At 42.7% G+C, this 23,642-nt stretch overlaps 1 long non-coding RNA gene across 1 annotated transcript in view; it reads left to right on the top strand.

Moving 5' to 3' along the window:
- The first annotated feature begins 1,003 nt into the window (after positions 1 to 1,003).
- The window catches only part of LOC147828659 (uncharacterized), a 54,040-nt gene continuing 31,401 nt past the window's right edge, over positions 1,004 to 23,642 (top strand). Inside the window, exons 1-2 of the long non-coding RNA XR_015450401.1 lie at positions 1,004 to 1,141; positions 16,052 to 16,173. This is a non-coding gene — a long non-coding RNA (uncharacterized LOC147828659). The remainder of the gene's footprint in view (positions 1,142 to 16,051; positions 16,174 to 23,642) is intronic.

Below are 23,642 nucleotides of genomic sequence, written 5' to 3'. Positions count from 1 at the left end.
TTGAAAAATGGTGTAATTATAAAGCTATCTGAAATGCCAGCCAGGGTCAGCCCTATGACCTGCCCCTCGTGTCTGGCAGGGATGCTGAGGGGGCTGCCAGAGAGCTGTCAGCCTGTGTGACATTCAGCTTGTTGTGGGGAGGGCTCCGTCCGCACTGTGCCTCACCTCCTTTCTGTCATCAGAATCCGTGACTCCTGCCCAGAGCAGCCCAAGCCCTCTGACAGCCCATCCCACCTCTGCAGCCACGTGCAGAAAGGTTATTTCCGGCTTCCCACTTTTAGCCCCATGAAACAGATGGGATCCTTCCTTTTCCGTTGGTAATGAGCCCCTGCCTCTAAAGAAATGACTTTTCAATGTCTTTCTTGAGAGTAGGAGATGTGACTCACATCTCACCAGCATGAAATCATTCGTTTTGGGGCAAATCCTTGTAGATATGGGTAAATACTTTACTGTTAATCTCTCTAATCAATAGTTTCTACATTTGTCAGGAAAGGAGCAGATGGCTCGAGGCTTTAAAAGGAACACAGAGATCAGAAACAAATACTTCCACTACATTAACAGATCATCAACTGGTACTAAATTCTACTGAAGTTTAGAGGAGAATGTATAATTCTAGATGTTAGCACTAGAAAGACCTTCTAAGAAAATCTACTTTAGTGATAGCCAGTAAGGGGCACTCTGCCAGCACCTCCCCTTCACAGCCATACCAGACATTAATAATCTACCACAGCAGCCCTGGCCTGGAATCCTCCTCAAGGTAGGATTCCCAGCATTCATTTTCAATCGTGGTTATCTCTCAAAATCTGCATTATCTTATACAGTAAAATCAAATTTAAAATTTGGCACAAAGGTCACAGAACCCACACCCTAAGTGCACTCTTCAAGTGGCCACTGGATTGGGCAGCGCAGTCCAGAACAGTTCAATCATAGCTGAGAGTTGCATTGTCATCACTGCCCTAGAACTATCTTTCTCTCATGTCACTTATTCTTTTGTCCTCCTGTACTTTTTGCCACATTAACTTGACAAGTCATTTAATAAGGAAATTTTGTTTTACAGTAAAGCCTCTTATCTGCAGGGAATCTGTTCCAAGACCCTCCGTGGATGCCTGAGACTGTGGATGATACCAAACTCTAAGCACAGGTGTGTTTTTGCCTATTCTTATACACAAGGTATGATTGAAATGTATAGTGAATGTTTAAATTTTTAAAAATTTATTACAATAAAACACACATTGTCATTACCCCCCACCCCGCAAAATATTCCCCTTTGCTTTAAACACATTTATCCCATTTTTCTTGCCACTTTCTGAAGCATTTCTGGAAGTCCTCTTTCATGTCTTTACAAGTGAGACCACAAATCTAGGGAATGCTGCTGCTGAGTGCCAACCAATGGAAATACACAAGCTCGTAAAAACATGATGGTGTGTCCTCATCTCCACAGTCACTGGATCTGGCCCAAGGCCACTTCTGGATCTTCGCCAAAGTCAAAATGATTATGAAAGGTAAACATTTTAAATCAATTCAGGACATAGAGGCAGCCACAATAGTGCAACTAAAGACACTCATGGAAGACAGCTCCCCAAAATCCATAGCTCTCAGCAGCCACACCCTGTACGGTCCCCTCCCTTGAATTTGAGTGGGTCTTGTGATGCTCTTCTGCCAAATGAAATACGGCAGGGTGACACCAGGCTAGTTCTGGGGCCATGCCTTAAGAAGAGCTGGCATCTTCCACTTTGGGACTGTTGGGATCCAGGCACTATGTAAAGAAGCCTGAACCATATGGAAAGACCGCAGGAGGAGGGAGAGAGGTTCTTGCTTTATGCTCAAAGTACCAGACACGAGTGAAGCCATCGTGGTCACAACAGCCACAGCCATGGTCTGCACGAGGCTCCAAATGACACCAGACAGCCGCCCAGTTGAGCAGTCTGCACAGAGCTGTGACAGGTAAATAAAGCACCGATGCATTCCCTGAGGAGGAGAGCAAGGCATGGAGAATACCTCAAGTGAAAAGATGAAGTATGCGTTGGTATTAACAGGGAGACCACTCCAGACAAAGGAACCAGTACATACAAAGGTCCTGAGGCAGGAGGAGCAGATAGAGGCCACAAAGGGGAGAGCAACAGGTGGGCGAGGGAGAAGCTGGCAGGGAAGCAGAGCCCAGACCTGCAGAGCCTTCCGGGTCTCATCAGTGATAGACCTGGCACGGGCATGAGGCCCAGTTCTGGGCCACGAGGTGTGAGCAGAAATCCGCTGGGACCTGCGGAAAGACCTTCCTCCCTGGTTAAACAAGATATGTGTCCTTGGAAAACCCTCCCTCTGTTCCTGTTTTGGGGCATTGTAAGGGTGTTTCTGCAACTTTAAAGAGAAAGAGAAATGAAACAAGATAAAAATTGCAGCGAAGCTGCCCAGAGCCTGTGTTGACGGACCCACCCCTGGAACCACCTACCTCTAGGCTGCTCCCTCCGAGAGGTGACAAACGTCCTTGTTGCTTAGGCCACTGCTAGCCAGACATTTTGTTACTTGTAGCCTAAACACTGTTGGCATCAGTTTTCAGAAAAGAATTATCGGGTCTGCCAAGGAGAAATGAGTTATCCAAGGTCACACAGCAGGAATGCCTGCCCACAAAGCCAGTACCCTCAGCTACGCAGCATCTCAATGGGTCAATGCCCCAGAACCTTTCCTCAGGCATGGAGAAGTCTTGGACATCACGAGCCTCATCTATCTGGTCTGTACACAACCCAGCATCTTTCAGCCTGCCAAAGGCCGCCCACTGCCTGCTGTTTGCCACCTAGTATGAGCTTCTACAGAAATGGGCTCTTGTAGCAGTGGTTCATGTATCCTGATGGCCCCTTAGGGCCTGTTTTGCCCACAGCATAGTCAAAATAATGTGCATTTGCAAATATCAGGGCCATTACAGGGCTGCTGCAGTAGCAAAGAAGCAAATGAATATTAAATTGAATGTGATTTTTAAAAAATTTATCTTGCATAGTTTGCCTGGGGAAAAATGGCTTTAATTAGAATAGGTGGAAGTAGAGGTGCAGCATTGTAGAGGGAGACTTTCCATACTTCCAAGGACTTCACAAACAGCAATGTGATCAGCATCTGTTTTCTACTGCCAGAGTTGTGAACATTTGGCCATATCGCTTTCAGCTTAACTGTACTGTGGCTTCCTATTGCTCCTAGGGGCAGGACAGCCAAGTGATTAAGAGTAGAGATTTTAGTGCCAGGCTAGATTTGGGTTCAAGTCCTGACTCAGCTCCTCTTCAGCTATATGACCAGTGATTTCTACTCTCTGAAACTTTTCCCTCCCTAGTAAAATTTTGGCTTATAGGGTAGTTTGTAAGTGTGCTAGTCAGCTTTCCAATACTGTAACAAATACCTAAGATAATCAGCTTATAAGGCTTATTGTGCCTCACGGTTTGGAGGTTTCAGTCCATGGTCATTTGGCCCTGTTGTTTTGGGGCCTGTGGCAAGGTCACACATCATGGTGGGGAGCATGTGGTAGAGTAAAGCCACTCACATCCTGGCAACCAGAAAGTATTGAAAGGAAGAGGAAGAGGTAGGGGTCAAAAGATCCCCTTCTAGGGCACACCCCCAGTGGCCAGAAGACCTCCTCTCTCTTAAAGGTCCCACTACCGCCCAATAGCACCACAGGTTAGAGACCAGGTTTTTAACATGGGCTGTGGGGGACATCTATCCAGACCATAGGAGTAACATGTCAAGGGCAAAAATAGTGATCAGGTAATCAGAGACTGGCACAGAGGGAGAGGTCAGTGACTGTCGTTTCTGTTGCTGGTGTTGATTATTAGAGTTTAGTATGAAGTCCTGGACATCAAATAGGATTTGAGTTCCTAGAGGTAGGGACTATGACATAATTGTTCTTGTCACCTTGACACCCAGGTCACCCACTGTGGTGGCTGTTGTTAACACGAATGGCTTTTTTATTGACTCAGAAGCTTTATGAGTTCCATACTCTGTAATTAGCATAAGTTGAGGGACTCCCAAATACAATGAGGCAAGGAAGAGAAGTTTTCCAAGAGTTGTGAGAGATGCAGATGTGTGTGTGTGTGTGTGTGTGTGCACGCATGCATGTGCATCTGTACACACATGCTTCTTAGAGGATTGTGGAGCAGTGGTCATGGGTCATAGGTTCAGGTGTGGGCATCTCCCAGTTAGATTTCTCCCTTCAATTCCCCAAAATGGGTAAGGATGAGGCAAATTACACCCATTAAGGATTCCTTTAAGTCAGGGCTTCTCAACCTTAGCACCATGAAATTGTAGGTCACATGATCATTGTTGTGGAGGCCTATGGGGTATGTCATAGGATATTTAGCAGTATCACTGGTCTCTACCCACTAGATGCCAGGTCACTAACCTTCCCCCATTGTGACAACCAAACACATCTCTAAACATTACCAACAGTGCCCTGGGGGGTGAATTCATTGCTGGTTGAGGACCCATAGGATTAGAGGTGATGCATATAAAATAAATAGCAGAGCCATGCACATAGTAAGTGTTTGCACTATTGTTATTTATATCCATATTTGTGCTTGGGAGGGGTCAATCTCCTATCAAGGCTGAGGACACAAAGCCAGAGCCAAGCTCTGAGCTGAGCTCCCAGGTGTTCCCAGAGTCTGTGATTTCATCAGTCACCAGGCATCTGCTTGTCATGCCTCAGGCAGCCCTGAGATCATTTCATCTAGACTGTGCTACACATACCAGTCTGTGAAGGGCCCAAGTGGTCAGAAAAGAGGTTTTCTGCATTGACATGAGCACTTGCATCCTATTGCCACATCAGGTGGCTGATGGCTCCACAGAGCCCTAAGGAGCTTTCTCAGCAATGCACAGTGCTCCTCCTCCATCCTGAGGCTGATGGTGAAGCCAAGAAAAGCTCAGCTTCTGACCCACAGCAGATGAGGTATGGAATTTGTTTTGAAGTTGCTTTAGTGCCTCTGACTGTAGTGCAGTTATCTGACCTCTCATTGCCCGTGAACACCATCACTCTGTTTATGAGCTCACTGGGAGCCAGAATGGTGGTTTTCAAAGTCAGAATGGGATGCAGCAGCTGTGCTGTGAGCCCCCCCCGCCCCGCCTCCATTGACATCTTGAGCTCTATTCGCTCATCCCATGAAATCTGCATTGCAATGCCTAGCCTTTATTTTCCCTTGACATTCCTCCACCTGGTTTTAGACCTATTCCTCTGCATTATTGTTTTCACCACAAGAAATTCTCAGAACAAAACAGGTTTCAACCTTCATGTTAGGGTGAGAAACTCTGCTTACTCTGCCATCATAGAAATTCATAATGCCAATAATTTATTAAAGGCTCAAAGATGGCCCATAGTAATGAAATCTGTCTTAGTCTTTTAAACAACTGTTCCCTAACCTATTCCGCTGCAACCTCTTTCTCACCTAGGAGGCAAAGACTGGCCAGCAGCTCACCTAATCCATTTCCTCTTATTCCAGTGTCTTAGTTACTTTTCTCATTGCTGAGACAAAATACCCAACACCCAAAGTTAAAGAAGAAAAGATTTGTTTCAGCTCAGATTGTAGAGGTTTCAGTCCATAACCAGCTGGCTTCAAGGCGGAGTGGCATGGTAGGGGGCATCAGAAAGGAGAAATAGTCCATGGCAAAGCAGGCAGGAGACAGCAAAGCAGTAAGCAGCAGCAGCAAGCCAGCCTTCCCCCTCTCCCTTTATATTCCATCCAGGCTGTAAGCCTGTTGATAGGTGTCACCTATACCCAGGGTGGAGCTTCCAATAGCCATACCCAGAACTATACTAATCCCAATCAGTGCACTAATTTATTGGACACACCTTTAATCCCAGTATCACACACCCTAGATCCAGGCAGCTCTGAAAAGCCCCACCATGAGTGCAGGAGGCTTTTGGGGGGTCATCTAGACAGAAGCCATAATATCCAGGTACCCAGACAGACAACATTTTCTCATCTGCTTTGCAGTCCAGTCTAGCCATGTGATGAGCCCCAGCAAATGCAATAGGAGACAAAGCGACAGGCATTGCTCTCAGGCCTGGCTCATAAACACATCCCACACATAATCCTTCGTTCACCTTTCCATCCACCAGCTGAGTGGAGCTGGTTCTAAGTAGAGGAAGGTGGACCCACAGCTGAAAGGGGCTATGCTGCTCTATTGCCATGGGAAAGGCTTACGTGGAACTGTCATGTGAGCAGTTGATCCTATAGGATCTTTAAATTACAGCAACTGGTGTTACTCATCCTTACTACTTGTCATGAAATGATGTTTGTTTCCTTTAAAGTTCACATGATGGCTTCTGTTAACTTATATATATATAAAAAAATCTCTTCTGGTTAGATAAGTCCACAAGCAAAACCTCTGTTGGCTTGCTGGGGTCAAGCACCTACTTCTGACCAGCCCCAGTAGGGCAAGGAAAAAGTCATGCATTCAAGGCCTCTAGCTGGTTGGGCCATGCCCCCATGAACTGTCTCACTCCAAGCTGCCAGTCCCCTGAAGGAGCATATGCCAAAAACATACTGACTCTTTTAGGAGTTCATGTATAGTAGATACGTATTATAGTTTCCTAGGGCTGGCGTAATAAGCTACCACAAACCTGGTGACTTGAAATCCAAGAAATTAATTTTCTTACAGTTCTGGAGGCCAGAGGTGCAAAACAAGGTGCCAGCAGGAATGGCTCCTTCTGGATGCCCTGAAGGAGAATCCATTCTAGGCCTTTCACCCATTTTCCTTGGTTTCCTTGGCTTGCACAAGCATCTGTCCAATCCCTGTCTCCATCCACAACCAAGTCTTTGTGTGGCTTTCTTCCAGGTGTCTGTGTCTCTCAACTCTCCCTCCTTTCTCAAGTGACAGCAGTCCTTAGACTTAGGGCCCACTTGCATAGTCCAGGATGCTTTCATCTCGAGATCCTTAATCACATCAGCAAAGACTTTATTTCCAATTAGGATCACATTCATCGGTGCTGGAGGTGAGGGTTTGGACATATCCTCTAGGAAACACTATTTAGCCACATCTTATAGCACCAGCTCTACTCCTTCCAGGCAGTGTTAGGTCATGTCAATTTCATATGGAATACTCACAACTCAAGGAAGGAGAGATTTATTTTAGCTCATGTTTCAGCCCGTCGTTGGTTGGCTCCAAGGCAGGATAGCATGGCAGAGGTGCATTGTGGAGGAGAGCTGAGGAGAGCTCCTCCCCTCATGGTTTCTGGGAAGCAGAGAGAGTGAAGTGTGAAGCTGGGGAAGGAGATTAACCCTTCCAGGCTGGCACTCACTGACCCACCTCTTTGACCAGACCCCATGCCCTATCTGCAAGTTAGCCATAAATGCCATAATCCAATCACCTTTCAAAAGCCCCACCTTTGAGCACATGAGGCTTAGGGGGGACCATCCAGATATAAACCATTGCTTTTATTGTTTATCCCTGTTTTTCTTATTTCCCGAAGTAACATCTCTTGATCTAAATAAGACATTCTGCATCACAAAAATGTAATGGAGAAAGCTTAAGTGTTTGAGGAAACCTTTGATTTCACCTTCTTCAGGAAGATCATTCCTGAAAACCCCTCTAGCACTCTGTTGAAACCTCAGTGTCTGTCTGTTTGTCTGTCTCTCTCTCTCCCCCTCGCCCTTCCCCTCCCATCTCACTTCCTCTCTTTCTTCCTCTCTCTCTCTCTCTCTCTCTCTCTCTCTCTCTCTCTCTCTCTCTCTCGCACTGGAGAATGAACTCAAGGAGTGCTGGGCTACATTCCCTTACCTAGGCTGGCGTTGAACTTGTGACCTTCCTACCTCAGCCTCCTGAGTCACTGAGATTACAGGTGTGCACCACCTCACCCAGCAGAAATTTCTCATTTTTATGTAAGACCCTGCAATGGACATGCCCGTCCTGTCCATCCTCTCTGATAATTGCCTGCTCCACCTATGAACACAAGCAAGTTACATGACTCCATCTCCTGGGCCAAGGCTGATTAGTCCAGCAGTAGAATACCCACCCACAGCCCCAATGTGCTGGGGTAGTGGAGAGACTGGAGAAAATACCCAGAGCCATCTTGTGAGAGGTAAAGTTTATTAAGACCCACTGAGAAGTACTAATGGGGAATCGAGGATTAATTACCAGGTAATTAATCACCAGGAAGGGTCCAGAAGTGTGTAGGGGTCCAACATCCCTACTCAGAAGGTCCAAAGTGTGCATACTCTCCAGCACCAGCACAGCTCAGGAAAACCCCTTGGGGTGGGGGTGGGGAGTGTACTCATATTACCCCTCGGGAGCTCTGCTGGTGATGAGCTGGATGAGTAGTGTGTGACTGAAACACACAGTGAATATTTTTATCACAGTAAAAGACACGTTGTTGATAACCCCCCCTAAAATACTCCCCCTCACTTCAAACGCACTTGTCCCATCGTTTTTACCACTTTCTGAAGCAGCTCTGCGAGTCCTCCTTTGTAAGCATCTTTAGTTGCACTTTCATGGCTGCCTCAGTGTCCTGAACTGATTCGAAACATTCACCTTTAATTGTCATTTTACTTTGGAGAAGGGCCGGAACCCACATACTACCGTATCTGGTGAGCAAAATGGATGCGGGCACACCAGCATGTTTTTATGAGCCTGCCTTTCTGTTGAGTGGCATTTGGCAGGAATATTCACCATATTTTTTTTTTATCACATCTAATAAAGACACTCAGGAAAGAGGATTTCCAGAACTGCTTCAGAAAGTGGCAAGAACAAATGGATGAGTCTGTTTGAAGTGAGACCAGAGTATTTTGAAGGAGATTAATGACAATGTGTCTTTTACGGTAATACATTTTTTAAAAATGTAAACATTAAAAAAAGTAAACATTCACTATGTATTTCTATCATACCTAATGTTCACCAGAAAGGACTGGGGGTGTGCAGTGTGAGCTGGCTGGGCTACAGCTCTCCATGGTACTTGGTTCCATGCCAGGATACAGCACGGAGATGGGTTTTATGAATTAGGCTACACAAGCAGTGACATCATTAGCTTGCTTTGTTCCAAGGAAAGCTGGTTTAGCATACAAGAAGAAAGGCAGAGTCCACAGATAGCACTAGTTTGCCAAGTTCCCAGTGTCCTTTAAATAATACTTATCCAAACAGTCCAGCCCGGGCACCTTGTAAGGTCCCCTTTACCTTGCCAAGAGTCTTGGCTACACAAAAGGGGCATTTTAGGGACATGGTGCTCAATGTCCTAGTTTTTCTCAGGAATAATACATAGACACAAATCTCCAACAAGGCCAAGCAGATTCACTTTTCCTTAGAGAAGTCCTGCGTCTGATGGGGCTGGTCTTCTAATGCAGACGTGGGGCGTTAGAGGGCTGTTTTCTGCTTCAAGGCAAATTGAGGGAGAAGAAAGAGGCAGATGCACCAAAAGAAGCCACGATGAGGGATGGAAAGATGGGGCTGGTTTGGATGCAGGAAATATGCTACCTCCTGCGTTTCCTGGGGATGGACCACAGTGATGTCACCTTGATCTCCTTTAATGCATTCTCATGTCAAATCCCCTTCGTTTTAAACCAGGAGCCTCGAAAGAGAGTGTGTTTGCTGCCACTAGAGAACCTCAGCGAATCTCCCTCTCTCTCCATCTATCTGTCAGCCTTTTTTGAATAGCAATCCATGGCTCTGCTCCTCTCTGGACCTTAATTTCCTCAGCTACCTCATAGGGTTATAATAAAATATAAATAAGGAAATACATCTGGGGGCATTAAAGAACGATTAAATATTATATATTACCCCTTTTCTGCTAGACTGTGAATTACATGAGAGCAAAGACCATTTCACTATTCTTTAACATTTTTAATTGTCAGCACACAGCATTTGGCACATACTAACATGCTTGACAAATGTTTGTCAGTGAAATAATTAACAGATATTTGATGAGTTCTTACTATGGATGACCTTTCTTAATGCCTATAACGCCTTGCAATAGTTAGATCTTATTATTAACTCCATCTTATAGACAAGAAAGCAAATGCTCAGAGAAGTTGGATTGGTTATGCAAGGCCACACAGGAAGTGGGAGAAGTAAGTCTTGCAGCCCCCTGCCTCTACCCCAAGCTTACACATTAGAGGCTTTAAGGCTCAGTGGCCACTTCATGAACCTAAGAAGCCTTGACAGTGCTGCAGCTCTGGACAGGGCTGGAGCAGGGAGCTGCCCACTCTGCCTGCCCTACATTTGTTACAGGAAGAATCCTCGTGAGCTGGAGCTGATTTAGAAATTTGTGTATTGGACTCCAGCTTCTCAGTGGAGGGCAGAGGAGGCGCTGCATTCCACATGCTCAGCACACAAACCTCCTCTACAGTGAGGGCTGGTGACAGGTGCATCCCGAGGACCCAAAGACACCTCCCTCTCACCCACTTTAATTAGATGGAGGTGTCAGGATCCATCAGGATCACCTAGAAATACCACGCAGAGCCCAAACACTACCCGCACTCTCCCTGAGTCCCTGCCTTCCTCTGCAGCTAAGGTTTCATTAACGTTTGTTTATTTGTAGCTGGCTTCTCTTAAACAGATAATATGACCACATGGTAAAATTCTCAAACAGCAGAAGAAGATGCACAATAAAAATCAAATCTTTCTTTGATCACAGACTGCTGAGGCCATTTCCCTATAAACCATGACTATTTTTATAGTCGCTAGTTATCCTTGCAGAAATATTTTATGTATCCACAAAGCTATAAATCTAATTTTTAAAAACACAAACACAATTTTTCTCTAGCTAGATCTTGCTCAATATCACTCCATTTAGAACTGCAAACTTACCATGGCTGCCCAGTAGCCCCTTATACTATTTCCTTACCATATGGGTGGATTTATGTTGTGTCTGCCCATTAGTTACTGCATATGGTGCCTGTGTTAGCTTTTCAGGTCATCTGTCTTTGCTTTATGTGCAGCAGATCCATAGGAAACCCATTCCTGGTGGTGAAATTCCTGGGTCAAAGGCTAAGTGTACTTTTGATTTCCATAGGTATCACCATCCAGTGCAGTGTCACCAACTCATCATGTGGAGGAGGATAGCTTCCCTCGTTCCATTTCTTGGTGTGTATGTTATGGTTTAGAACTAAGATGTATCCCCAAAAGTTTCACTTTGGAAGTGAGGCCTGTTTAGAAGGGGCAGGTCACCGGGGGCATGACCTAGAAGTGTGTATTCTTGTCTCCAGCTCCTTCCTTCTCTCTCTGTTGCTGCCTGCCATGATGTGAGCAGCTTTCCTCTGTCAGGCCCTTCCACCATGCTGTTTCTGCCTTCAAGCCGGCTCACTGAAACTGTGAGGCAAATTAAATCTCTCCTCCTTTAAGTTGCAGGTGTTGGATATTTTGCCCCAGTGATAGGAAAATGTCTTAACATAGAAAATTGGAACCAGAAAAGTGGAGTGTACCTGACCATGTGGTTTAAAAGCCTTTGGAATTGGTTTAAAGGAGAACTGTTGGAAAAGTTTGGAGATGCTGGCTAGAGAATCCACAGAATGCTGTAAGCAGTGCTTGATAGGCAATTTTAGTCGGAGCTTATATGACCAAAATCCTGATAGGAATGCAGATGGTAAAGGCCAGGCTCAGGAGGGTTCATTTGGGAACAAGGACTCTAGCATTCGGACTGGAGACTTATGTGTTTTATCCCCTGGCAGAAAATTTGTCTACATTTTGCCCATGTCCTGGTGATGGAAGTTAAAGTTGATGGAATAATTAATTTTAGTGGAAGAAATTTCACAACATTCTGACTGTTGCATGGGTAATTCTGGCTGCTTTTAGCCAGGTTTGTAGTGAAAACTGCTGGGCAATAGCAGAGAAGAAAAATTTGCACAACTTAAATTTTGGCCCAGAAATTTTGTGTAAATTTGATACCAAAGGAGGTGTGTCCGCTAAAGAGATTAACTTCATTAACAAGAACAAAGTATTTTGGACAGAGAGAAAGATGCATTGTGGGCATTTCAGGAATCTGCAAGTTCCCATTCATGGTAGGCTCAATGATGTAAAGCTGCCAACCTTTCATTTGAGAAGAGAGCCCCTGGGATGTGTACTTGAGAAGAAGCTCCTGAGGTATAGGTTCCCCAGGATTTATTTCACCATGCTTAGCAGTCTAGACCTTCACAGGTTGTTGCAACCATGGTCCAGGAGGGTCCAGCTACTGCTTCCACTGACAGAAGACCTCATTGTCATCCATGTGGTGCTGGTTTTAGTAGGATGCAGAATGTAAGAATTGATTAATGTTGTCTCTGCACATTTGTTATTGTACCTATATCTGAGGAAGGCATTGGAGCTCAGGCAAGAAGTCCCAGGGAGGGCAGTGCACAAAGTTGTGGGAATGAAGCCAAAGTTTCAGTGGAGACCCCAGGAAGTTGAAGATGCCAGGAACATGGAACCTTTGTTGAGGAAAGCTCCAGGCTATGAGTGGAGCCAGACCAAGAAAGAGTTCTTGTGGGCAGCAATCAACAAGGCCATAAGTGTGGGGCCACCCATGCACTTTACAATTCACATTTTACCATATGGCCCTACTGCTGGACACAGAGCTACAGGATTTAATGTTTTCCCTGCTGAGTTTCAGTCTTTTTTTTTTTTTTGTCTGATGCCTTTCTATCCTCTTATTGCTCTGTTTTGGAATGAGAATGTTTACCCTGTGCCATTATGGTGGAAGTGTTTAATTTTCTTCTTGATTTTTACAGGGGCTTACAGCTGAGAGTTTTCCTTTAGTCTCAGAGAAGACTTTGGATTTGGAATTTTCAGTAATGCTTGAATTGTTAAGATTTTGGTGATGCATAAAGATGGAATAAATGCATTTTGCACAATGAAATGGGCATGATCCTTTTGGAGGTCATGGTTAGAATATTATGGTTTAGATCTAAAATATCCCCTCAAAGACTCACTTTTAGAGCTGGATCCTGTTCAGAAAGATCAGGTTACTAGGGGTAGGACTTAGAAGGGTATATTCTAGTTTCCAGCTCCTCCCTGCTCTCTCTGCTTCTAGCTACTATGATGTGAGAAGCTTTTATCTTCCAGACCCTTCCACCATGCTGTTTCTGCCTTGGTGCTGGCTCACTGTGGACAGAACCCACTGAAACTGTGAGCCAAATTAAGTTGCAGGTGCCAGGTATTTTGTAATGTCACCAACTCACCATTCCCCCAAAATGTGGAGGACTCTTCAGGCACGGTCCTTCCCTGTTTCCTGTGTGTAGATATATTTTGTCTCTTTGAGATCCTGTGACTGTTCTCTCAGCTCCTTCCATGTGCTCCACCACAAGGCAGATCCTCTCCCACAAGTTATTAACCAGAATTATGAGGCTTTCTTAAAATAATTTTTAAAAAATCATTTGAATACTATCAACAATGCATGCTTATATAGTGACTGAAAAGCACTCCTAAAGGTAAATGGACAAGTTTTCTATTAAATGACAAATGCACAATTCAAAGAATATTTCCTAATTGTGAATCCACACATCAGCATCCCTGAGAACTAGTTAAAAATATACATACTGGGATACTAATCCACTACACTTGAGATCAGGCTGAGGCAAAACTATATCCTTAGCAAGGACACTAAAGAGATGCTACGCACCCACAAAACGCTATTTATTCACTATAATCTCAAATATGATCAAAGAACAAGAAATGGAAAATCCATCAAAGAGTGAACAATGCTAGTGTCTGGGCACAATAATTTTATTGTCAGTGTTTTCTTTGTTTTCCATGTTTTCCTACCCAGAAACTTTGATATTCAGAAAAAAATTGAATGCTTTTTTTAAAAAAAAATCTAAAACCTTCCTTCCTTCCTCTTTCCCTCCCTCTGTCTCTCCCTCTGTCCCTCCTTCCCTCCTTTTTTCCCTTCCTTTATTCCTTTCTATCTTTTAAAATTCAGTCCAGAGTGGAGACTAGCAAGATATGAAGATTGTCGTAATACAGGATCCTGAACTGTGTACTTTTTGTTCTGAGGTGAATCATTAGGGCAATTATCAAAAGTTGAATAAAGTCCTTGGGTGAGGAAGACATGGGATTTCTTTGTATGATTTTGCAATTGTGTTATAATTTGGAAATTTTAAGACTTTATGGAAGCATCTCATCGTCATTTTTTTTCTGTTACTTGAATCCTAAAATGCCATAAAAATGCCTCTTAGCACTTTTTAAAAACAACTCTAATATTGGACCTCTCTGCTATACACATAGATGGAACCCTATGCACCTTTCTCCATAAAAAAGAATTTAAAATGTTCTATGATTGTATTGATATATTAGTATAAAATCAGTATATTAATATTAAATATTAAAACATTTTGACCTGAAAATTTTTTTGCCTCTGATTTTAAAGGAAACAAAAATATCTTGTGAGCCCTGGTACTGTGCCTGCTGAGCTAGTGACATCAGCCCCAAGTGAACATAACTGCCACAGTGTGATCAGTGGTTATTCTTTCTGTGTTTGTTATTTGTTCTTTAATGAGATCATGCTAAGTATAGTCTCCTACAAATTTCTTTCACACAATACATCATAGCTACTGCTACAGACAAAAGTCAACCGACAAAGAGCTACTTGATTCTTGGTAAGAGCTGCGTAATATTTCCATGCTGGAATTAGCTCAATTCATTCAATCATGCCTTCCACAGCCACACCCATGTGGCCTTGATCCACCCCAGAGGTTGCTCACATACAACCCTGTGGCTTCTGCATCCTCTCTGCCTGATGCTATTCTCTGATTTGGGCCATGATCACAGAGCCAAGTTTAGGGTCAGCCAGAGAGCTAGAGGGCCAATGCTCTAGAGAGACTCTACTGTGAGGCACAAAAGCCAGAAGTAACTACTCCAGCAGCTTCAGTTACCAGGGGGACAATTCAGCCTCAGGGATTGAAAGTTATGCTCTTACAATGGTCCCATGGTCTCCGTCCCCTGCCTGGCTCTTCTCCCATCTGGCCTCACAGTGTCTCCTGGGGCCACCTCCCATATAAACTATTTACACCCAAATCTTGGTCTCAAGATATACCTCATGTGGAATGGGGAGGCAAAGTAAGACACCCTGGGTGCATTAAGATTATTTTTTGGTTTTAAGCTGTATAAAATAACAAAGTACACATTCAAGGAGGTGGGTCTTTGTAGACTGGTTTGTTTTACAGAGATGACATAATTGACACATAATGGTACATATCTAAGGGTACAGTGTGTTATTTCAATGTATGTATACAATGTGTAATGATCAAATCAGGGAAACACACATTCCCAATGCCCCAAATATTTGTCCTTTTTCAGTGTCTAAATATTTCAAAATTCTCTCTCCTAGATAATTTGAGATATGCTACAATGGTTTATAACAAAAATACCTCCCAAAAATCTCATGTGTTCAGGGGTAAGGCTTTCCAAAGGTAATTGGATCATGAGGATTCTAATTCCCTCAATGGATTGATCCATTAATAAGATCATAATTTGATGGCATTATTAGGAGGTAATGGAAACCCAGGAGGTGGGGCCTAGTTGAAGGTGGTGGATCCTGGGGTGTGACTTTGGGGATTATACCTGGTCCTGGCCTCTTCCTCTATGGTTCTTTCCCTCTCTCTTTGCTTCCCGGCTGCCTTGAAGTGAGCAGCTTTCTTCCACCATGATATTTCTGACTCACCACAGGCCTAAAGCAATGGAGCCAGCCAACCATGGACTGAAACCTCCAAAACCCTGACCCAAAATAACCCTTTCCTACTTTAAATGGCTTATGTCGAGTATTTGGGGGGGGTACCAGGGATTGAATTCAGGACCTTATGTTTCCGAGGCAGGCACAGCACCCCTGAGCTAAATCCCCAGCCTATGTTAAGTATTTTTGCACAGCTATGAAAACCTAACACATCTATAGTAAATTATTGTCACTTACAGTCTCCCTACTGGGTTGTGGCACACTATGGCTGATTCCTTCTTTAGCTTCCTTTTAGTGCCCATTATCCAACCTCTCTATCCTCCTCACTCTCCTTCCTTCCTGGCCTCTTGTGACCTCTCTTCTAATCTCTACTTCTGTGTCAACTCTTTTAGCTTTGTGGACTGATGTTATATCTTTTCTTTTTTCTTTTTTCTTTTTTTTTTTGGGTACCAGGAATCGAACTTGGGACCTTGCACTTGTGAGGCAAGTGGCAGAACCATTGAGCTAAATCCTCGGCCCTGGACTAATGTTATTTCAAAAACAAACTCTCAGTACTGGAGTTACTGGATCAAAGGGTATGTGCTTTTATTATTATTATTATTATTATTATTATTATTATTATTATTATTATCTAATGGATACTATCAGATTGTGTCCACAAAAGATCATAGCAATTCCTGGCCCTTTCAACTGTGGGTCTCTCTCACTTCCAAGAAATGGTCCCCTGGAGGAGCAGAGCTGCCCCTAGTTCAGAGAAAGTGAACTTTCTGGGACGCCTTACCACCAAGGAGGTGAACTGAGGGCCGCAGCAGCACACATTGAAATGAGAGGACACATAAACAAGTCTCAAAAACAGACTTCCAGATCACCTAAGGCAACCACGAAGGGAAATGAGATGGAACAATCTGATACTCAACCACCTGGACTCCCTGAACTAACAACAGAAGAGGATATGGGAAAAATGAAATCAGAAATAATTTCTCAGATAACAGCAGAGATTGTGCCCATAGTGCAAGACATGATTAATAAATCTAGAGAGGACACAGATATTAAAAAAAATAGAGAAGCTGAGGAACATGATGGAATCCCAACATAGGAAACAAATGGAATCCATAAAACAGATGCAAACAGATTTCCACAAGATTAAAAACTCCATTGAAAGTCTATGCAGCAGAATGAGCCAATGTGAGGACAGGATTTCAGATATAGAAGATAAGATTGCAATTAGTGACCAGGAAAAGAAAAATTGCTTTAAAATAGTAAGGGACCACGAGAAATCACTCCAGCAGCTGCTAGATGATGCAAAGAAGAATAATGTAAGACTGATTGGAGTCAATGAAGAAACAGGAGAGAGTGCAAATGACATTAAAAAAACTGTTCACAGGAAGAGGAGGAGGCTTCCGGGCCACCATACCACTGCTCCCTGCACAGAGGAGAGATTGTGCTCATAGTTCAAGACATGATTGATAAATCTAGAGAGGAACTCAGGAACATGATGGAATCCCAACATAGGAAACAAATGGAATCCATAAAACAGATGCAAACAGATTTCCAGGACATTAAAAAGCCCATTGAAAGTCAACACAGCAGAATGAACCAATGTGAAGATAGAATTTCAGATATAGAAGATAAGATTGCAATTAGTGACCAGGAAAAGAAAAATTGCTTTAAAATTGTAAGGGACCACGAGAAATCAATCCAGCAGCTGCTAGATGATGCAAAGAAGAATAACGTAAGACTGACTGGAGTCAATGAAGAAACAGGAGAGAGTGCAGATGACATAAAAAAAAAACTGTTCACAGAAGTGATGGCAGAAAACTTCCCAAGCATGGGAAAAGAACTTGACATACAGGTAAGTGAGGTATATAGGACTCCAACTAACCTTGATAAAATCTACATATAGGCGTACGATTGTTAAGATTCCAGAAACCCAAAAGAAGAACAAAGTTCTACAAGCAGTTAGAGAAAAGAAACAAATCACATACAAAGGAAAGCCCATCAGAATCACAGCAGACTTCTCAATGCAAACCCTCAAAGCAAGAAGAGCTTGCAGTGACATATTCCAAGCCCTAAAGGAAAACAGCCTCCAACCCAGGTTGATGTACCCTGCAAAACTATCTTTCAAAATTGATGAAGAAATAAGATACTTTCATGACAAAGAGCACCTTAGGAACTTCATGAATACCAAATGAGCACTCAAAAAAATTTTAGACAACATCCTAGGAAAAGAGAATGAGTATCACAACCCCAGGAAGCACAGCAGAATGAATCTGTCAGGTGTGACAAGAAATTAAATGCAAAGGGGGAGAATCCAACAAAAAGAAAGTCATGACAATAAGTCAATACTTATCAGTTATAACCATCAATGTTAATGGTCTCAATGCACCAATCAAAAGAAATAGACTGGCAGAATGGGTCAAGAAGCAAGATCCAACAATATGCTACATAGAAGAAACACACTTAATTCAAAAAGAAACTCATAGACTGAAAGTTAAAGGATGGAAAACAATACTCCATGCCACAGAAACCTGAAAAAAAGCAGGAGTAGCTATCCTCTTTGCAGATCAAGTGAATTTCAAACCTACACTGATTAAGAGAAACAAAGAAGGACACTACATCCTTGTAAAGGGAACAATCCAGGAGGAAGAGATGACAATCATATACATATATGCACCAAATGCTAGTGCGCCAACTATATAAAACAAATACTAACGGACATGAAAAGTCATATATGCACTAATACAATAGTAGTGGGGGACCTCGATACCCTATTGTCACAAATAGATCAACGAGACAACTCTTGAACAAATGAACTTAACAGATATTTACAGTGTTCCATCCCACAAAAATCAGAATATACATTCTTTTCAGCTGCACATGGGTCATTCTCCAAAATAGACCACATACTCACACATAGAACATGTTTAAGTAAGTGCAAAGGAATAGAAGTTATCCTCTGTATATTATCAGACCATAGTGTGATGAAATTGGAGATCTATAGCAAAAGAAACTGCAAAAATTTCATAAACACATGGAAATTGAACGACACTCTTCTGAATAACCAGTGGGTCACAGAGGAAATTAAAGAAGGAATCAGACAGTTCCTTCAATTAAATGACAATGACAATACAACATATCGGAATCTATGGGACACAATGAAAGCAGTCTTACGAGGGAAATTCATAGCAGTGAATACTCATATTAGGAAAACAGAGCGAGCCCAATAAAACAACCTGATGCTGAACCTCAAGCTTCTAGAAAAAGAAAAGCAGGACAAACCCAAAGTTCATACAAGGGAGAAATTACAAAGATCAGGGCAGGAATCAATGCAAGGGAGACTAAGAAAACAATACAAAAAATCAATGAGGTCAAGAGTTGGTTCTTCGAAAGAATGAACAAAATTGACAAACCCTTAGCCAACCTTATCAGAAAAAGGAAAGGAAAGGCCCAAATCCATGAAATTAGGAACGAAAAGGGTGAAATTACAACAGACCTAGCAGAAATCCAGAGGATCATCAATACCTACTTCAAGAACCTATGTGCCAATAAGATGGAAAACACAGAAGAATTGGACAGATTCCTAGATACATATGAATTACCAAAGTTGAACAAAGAAGACTTAAAAATTCTGAACAACCCAATATCAACCAATGAAATTGAAAATGTAATTAACAACTTACCAACTAAGAAAAGCCCAGGTCCTGATGGTTTCACTGCTGAATTCTACAAGACATTTAGAGAGGAACTACTGCCACTACTGTTTAAACTCTTCAGTGAAATTGAAAAGGAAGCAATACTCCCAAATTCATTCCTGGAAGCTAGCATCATCTTGATCCCCAAAGCAGAGAAAGACCCAACTGAAAAAGAGACCTGTAGGCCAATCTCACCAGTGAACATAGATGGAAAAATCCTTAATAAGATACTGGCAAATAGAATGCAGAAGATCATCAAGAAGATCATACACCCTGACCAAGTGGGATTCATCCCAGAGATGCAGGGATGGTTCAACATATGCAAATCAATCAATGCAATACCCTGTATCAATAGAGCCAATGACAAAAACCATGTGATCATCTCAATAGATGCAGAAAAAGCATTTGACAAAATCCAACACACATTTATGTTAAAAACCATACAAAAAATTGGAAGACATGGTCTGTACCTCAACCTGATAGAAGCCATCTATGAAAAACCAACAGCCAATATCCTACTAAATGGTCAAAAACTGAAATCCTTCACACTAAAATCAGGAACAAGACAAGGATGTCCACTATCACCACTCCTGTTCAATAGAGGTTTGGAAACATTAGCCATGGCAATTAGCCAAGAGAAAGAAATAAAAGGAAGAAAGATGGGAAATGAAGAAGTCAAATTGTCCTTATTTGCACATGACATGATGCGCTATACATAGTCTCCAAGAACTCCACCAAAAGTCTTCTAGACTTAATAACCAAATTCAGTAGAGTAGCTGGAGACAAGGTCAACACACAAAAATCAATAGCTTTCCTCTACACGAACAACAGACTCACTGAGACAGAAATAGGGCAAACAATTCCTTTCACAGTAGCATCCAAAAAACTGAAATACCTAGGAATCAACCTAACGAAAGAAATCAAAGTCCTCTTCTCTAAAAACTGTAGCACTCTGAAAACAGAGATTGAAGATGATATCAGAAAATGGAAAGACATCCCTTGGTCCTGGCTAGGAAGGATCAACATAGTGAAAGTGGCCATACTTCCAAAACTGCTATATAGATTCAATGCAATCCCAATTGAAATCCCAGCAGCATACTTCATGGACCTTGAGAAAGCAATCCAAAATTTCATTTGGAACAAGAAGAGACCCAGAATAGCAAAAGCAATTCTAGGTAACAGAGACATGGCAGGGGGTATGACAACCCTCAATTTGAAACTATACTACAAAGCTACTGTGATAAAAACAGCATGGTACTGGCAAAGAAACAGACCTGAGGACCAGTGGAATAGATTAGAAGATACTGAAACAACTCCAGACACACTGAGCCATCTCATCTTTGACAAAGGAGCCAAACACCCTCACTGGGGGAAAGATAGCCTCTTTATTAAATGGTGCTGGAAAAATTGGGTTTCAACTTGCCAAAGACTGAAACTAGACCTATGTTTCTCACCATGCACTAAACTGAAATCAAAATGGATTAAAGATCTAAATATTAAAACTGAAATGCTGAACTGGCTGGATCAGAGGTTAGGTAGAACTCTTGAAGACATTGGTGTAGGAAAAGATTTTACGAACAAATCCTCTGTTGCCCATGAACTAGCACAAACAATCAACAAGTGGGATCTCTTCTTATTAAAAGGCTTCTGCACAGCAAGAGAAACCACCAACAGAGTGAAGAGACAACCCACAATGTGGGAAAAAATTTTCACCAGCTGTTCCTCAGACAAAGGTCTACTATCTCGAATCTATAAAGAACTTTAAAAAATCAGACCTCCCAAATTTAAAGACCCAATCCAAAAATGGGCATCTGAAATGAACAGACATTTCTCAGACAAAGAAGTAGAAATAGCAAATAAACATGAAAAAGTGTTCAACATCACTGGTCATTCGAGAGATGCAGATGAAAACAACGCTAAGATTCCACCTCACCCCAGAAAGAATGGCTGCTATCATGAAATCAATCAATAACAAACACTGGCGGAGGTGTGGGGAAAGAGGAACACCACTCCACTGCTGGTGGGAGTGTAGACTGGTGCAAGCACTGTGGAAATCAATATGGAGATACCTCAAAGGACTAGAACTAGAGGTCCCATTTGACTCAGCTATTTCCCTGCTGGGGATCTTCCCCAAAGAATTCAAAGAATCATACCACAGAGATATATGTGCACCCATGTTCATAGCAGCACGATTTGTGATACCTAAAACTTAGAAGAAGCCCAAATGCCCATCAGCTGGAGACTGGATCAAGAAAATGTGATTTTTTAAAATAAAATAGAGTACTACTCAGCCCTAAAAAATGAGCAATTAGAGACATTTATAGCTAAATGGATGCACATTGAGGCGATACTCTTAAGTGAAATAAATAGGACACACATGAGTAAATACTAAATAGTTTCTCTAGTGTGAGAAACTGAAAGTGTAAATAAGGACTAAAAGGTATAATAGATAATGTGAAATACGAAGAAAAGGGGCAAAAGTGAAGGGGAAATGGGAGGGTTAGGGGAAAGGAAAGAAGAGAATGGAATCAATATCAGAAAATGAAAAATGGAAACAAAGTCTTTGTAAATAGGGAGGGGTGGAGGGGTTGAAGGGAGGGCAGGGGCATGGGGAAAAAATAAGAACCAAGAGAGACTATGTAAAGGTGCAAATTTCCAATGATGAATGTTATTATGACGTATACCTAAAATGTACCAATAAAATTAATTAAAAAATAAAAAATATATCTCAAGGAAACAATATAAGATATGAACAGAGATTTAAATCCAAAATTTTTGATTCCAACGCTTCTTAAAACAAAACTTGCAAATAATTGCAGTTAAGCAGTGTAGCAAACTGGTAACAAGAAATAGGAGGCAGTCATTTAAAACAATGTTTTTGAAGACAATTTCATCAGCTAAGGCTAAGTAATAAAGGTTAGATAGAAGACTTCATTTGGTTAATGTGAGATCCTGGCTTGGATCCTGGGTTGGATCGGTGAAAGAGCTGGCAAAATTCAGAGGCAGATTGTCGTTTAGTTAATAATAATAATAATAATAATATTGTACCAATATTAATTTCTTGGTTTTAGTTGAGTTTAATTTTTTTTGTTTTGGGTACCGGGGATCGAACTCAGGACCGTGTGCTTGCAAGGCAGGCGGCAGAATTGGTTTTAATATAGGTACTATGGTAATGTAAGAAATTAACATGGGGGAAACTGAGTGGAAGATATATGAGAACTCTCTTTGTGACTTTTATGTAAAGTTACAGTTAGTCGAAAATTAAAACTCCATTAAAAATCAACTTGAGGGTGATGGAAATGCTTGTTGTGGTGATATTTTTGTGGATGTATACAAGTGTCAAGAACGTTATACACATTAAACACATGCAGTTGGTTGTATGTCAGTTACACCCTAATGAGGCGCTTTTTAAAACACCTGTGTTCGGCACGCTCCTAATTATGTCTATGCATAGGAAATAGGAATTGGGTGAGAAAATGTCCGGATGTGAATGGTGGTGATGGCCAGATTGCAGGTGATTCTAATGGTTTTTTTAGGATTTGCTGTACTTGCCAGATCCCTAATAGTGGTTGTGCCAGGCTTGAATAAATAGGGACCCATGATTGCAAATAGGTGATTTGTAAAAATGTGGCTTTGCCCCGTGTCTGCAGACAGCAAGGCCTCAGGTGAGTGTGAGCACAGCTTCCTTCCCTTGCCCATGCAGAGCGTGAGTAAATAACCCTGAAAGAAGAAAACCCCTCCCAGCTGGGGCCCTCGGGGCCCCTGCTGGTTAAGGTCCCAGAAATAGACACACAAAGATGGGATCCTGGCCCAAGGGATCTTAGATTTTCCTGAGTGCCTCGAGGTGGAGTTGACCTTGAGGCTAAAGACAAAGATCCCAGGTCCCAGCAGCTGCTTTCTGGGTGGGGCCTGTGAGTGTTTCTCAGGCACTTGGGGCAAATGAGACTCAGGTGGTGAGGATCAGCTCTGCCCTGGCTGAGGCCCCCAGTGTGGCAGCCCGAGGTTTTGCAGAGTTGGCCCAGGTGTGGACCCTAATAACCTGCCCCGGATTCATGCACCCAAGGCAAGGTTGAGCTTCCCACCTCCAAGCTGCCGTCCTCTCTGGGGTGGTCCACAACCCAGGAGTATGTTTCTGGGAGTCAGAGAGGTGAGTGGTCCCCCTTCCCGTGTCTCCCAACCACGGGAGGACTTCAGACAAAATGTGCTCATGTCCCTGGTGGTCCAGCCTTCGAGCAGGCCCCTGAGGTCTCTCTCAATTCTGGGGCCTCAGGTGGCTGCTGGAATTTAGGGAAGAAGAGACAAGGAGACAGTTGCCTAAGAAAGGCCTGAGTGGAAGGAAGGGACAGAGGCAG

This window comes from Heterocephalus glaber, unplaced genomic scaffold (assembly GCF_053883595.1).
Source record: "Heterocephalus glaber isolate CG9 unplaced genomic scaffold, H.glaber_assembly_v1.0 deba00000943, whole genome shotgun sequence".
NCBI lineage: Eukaryota > Metazoa > Chordata > Mammalia > Rodentia > Bathyergidae > Heterocephalus > Heterocephalus glaber.
This window is presented reverse-complemented; position numbering and strand designations above follow the sequence as displayed.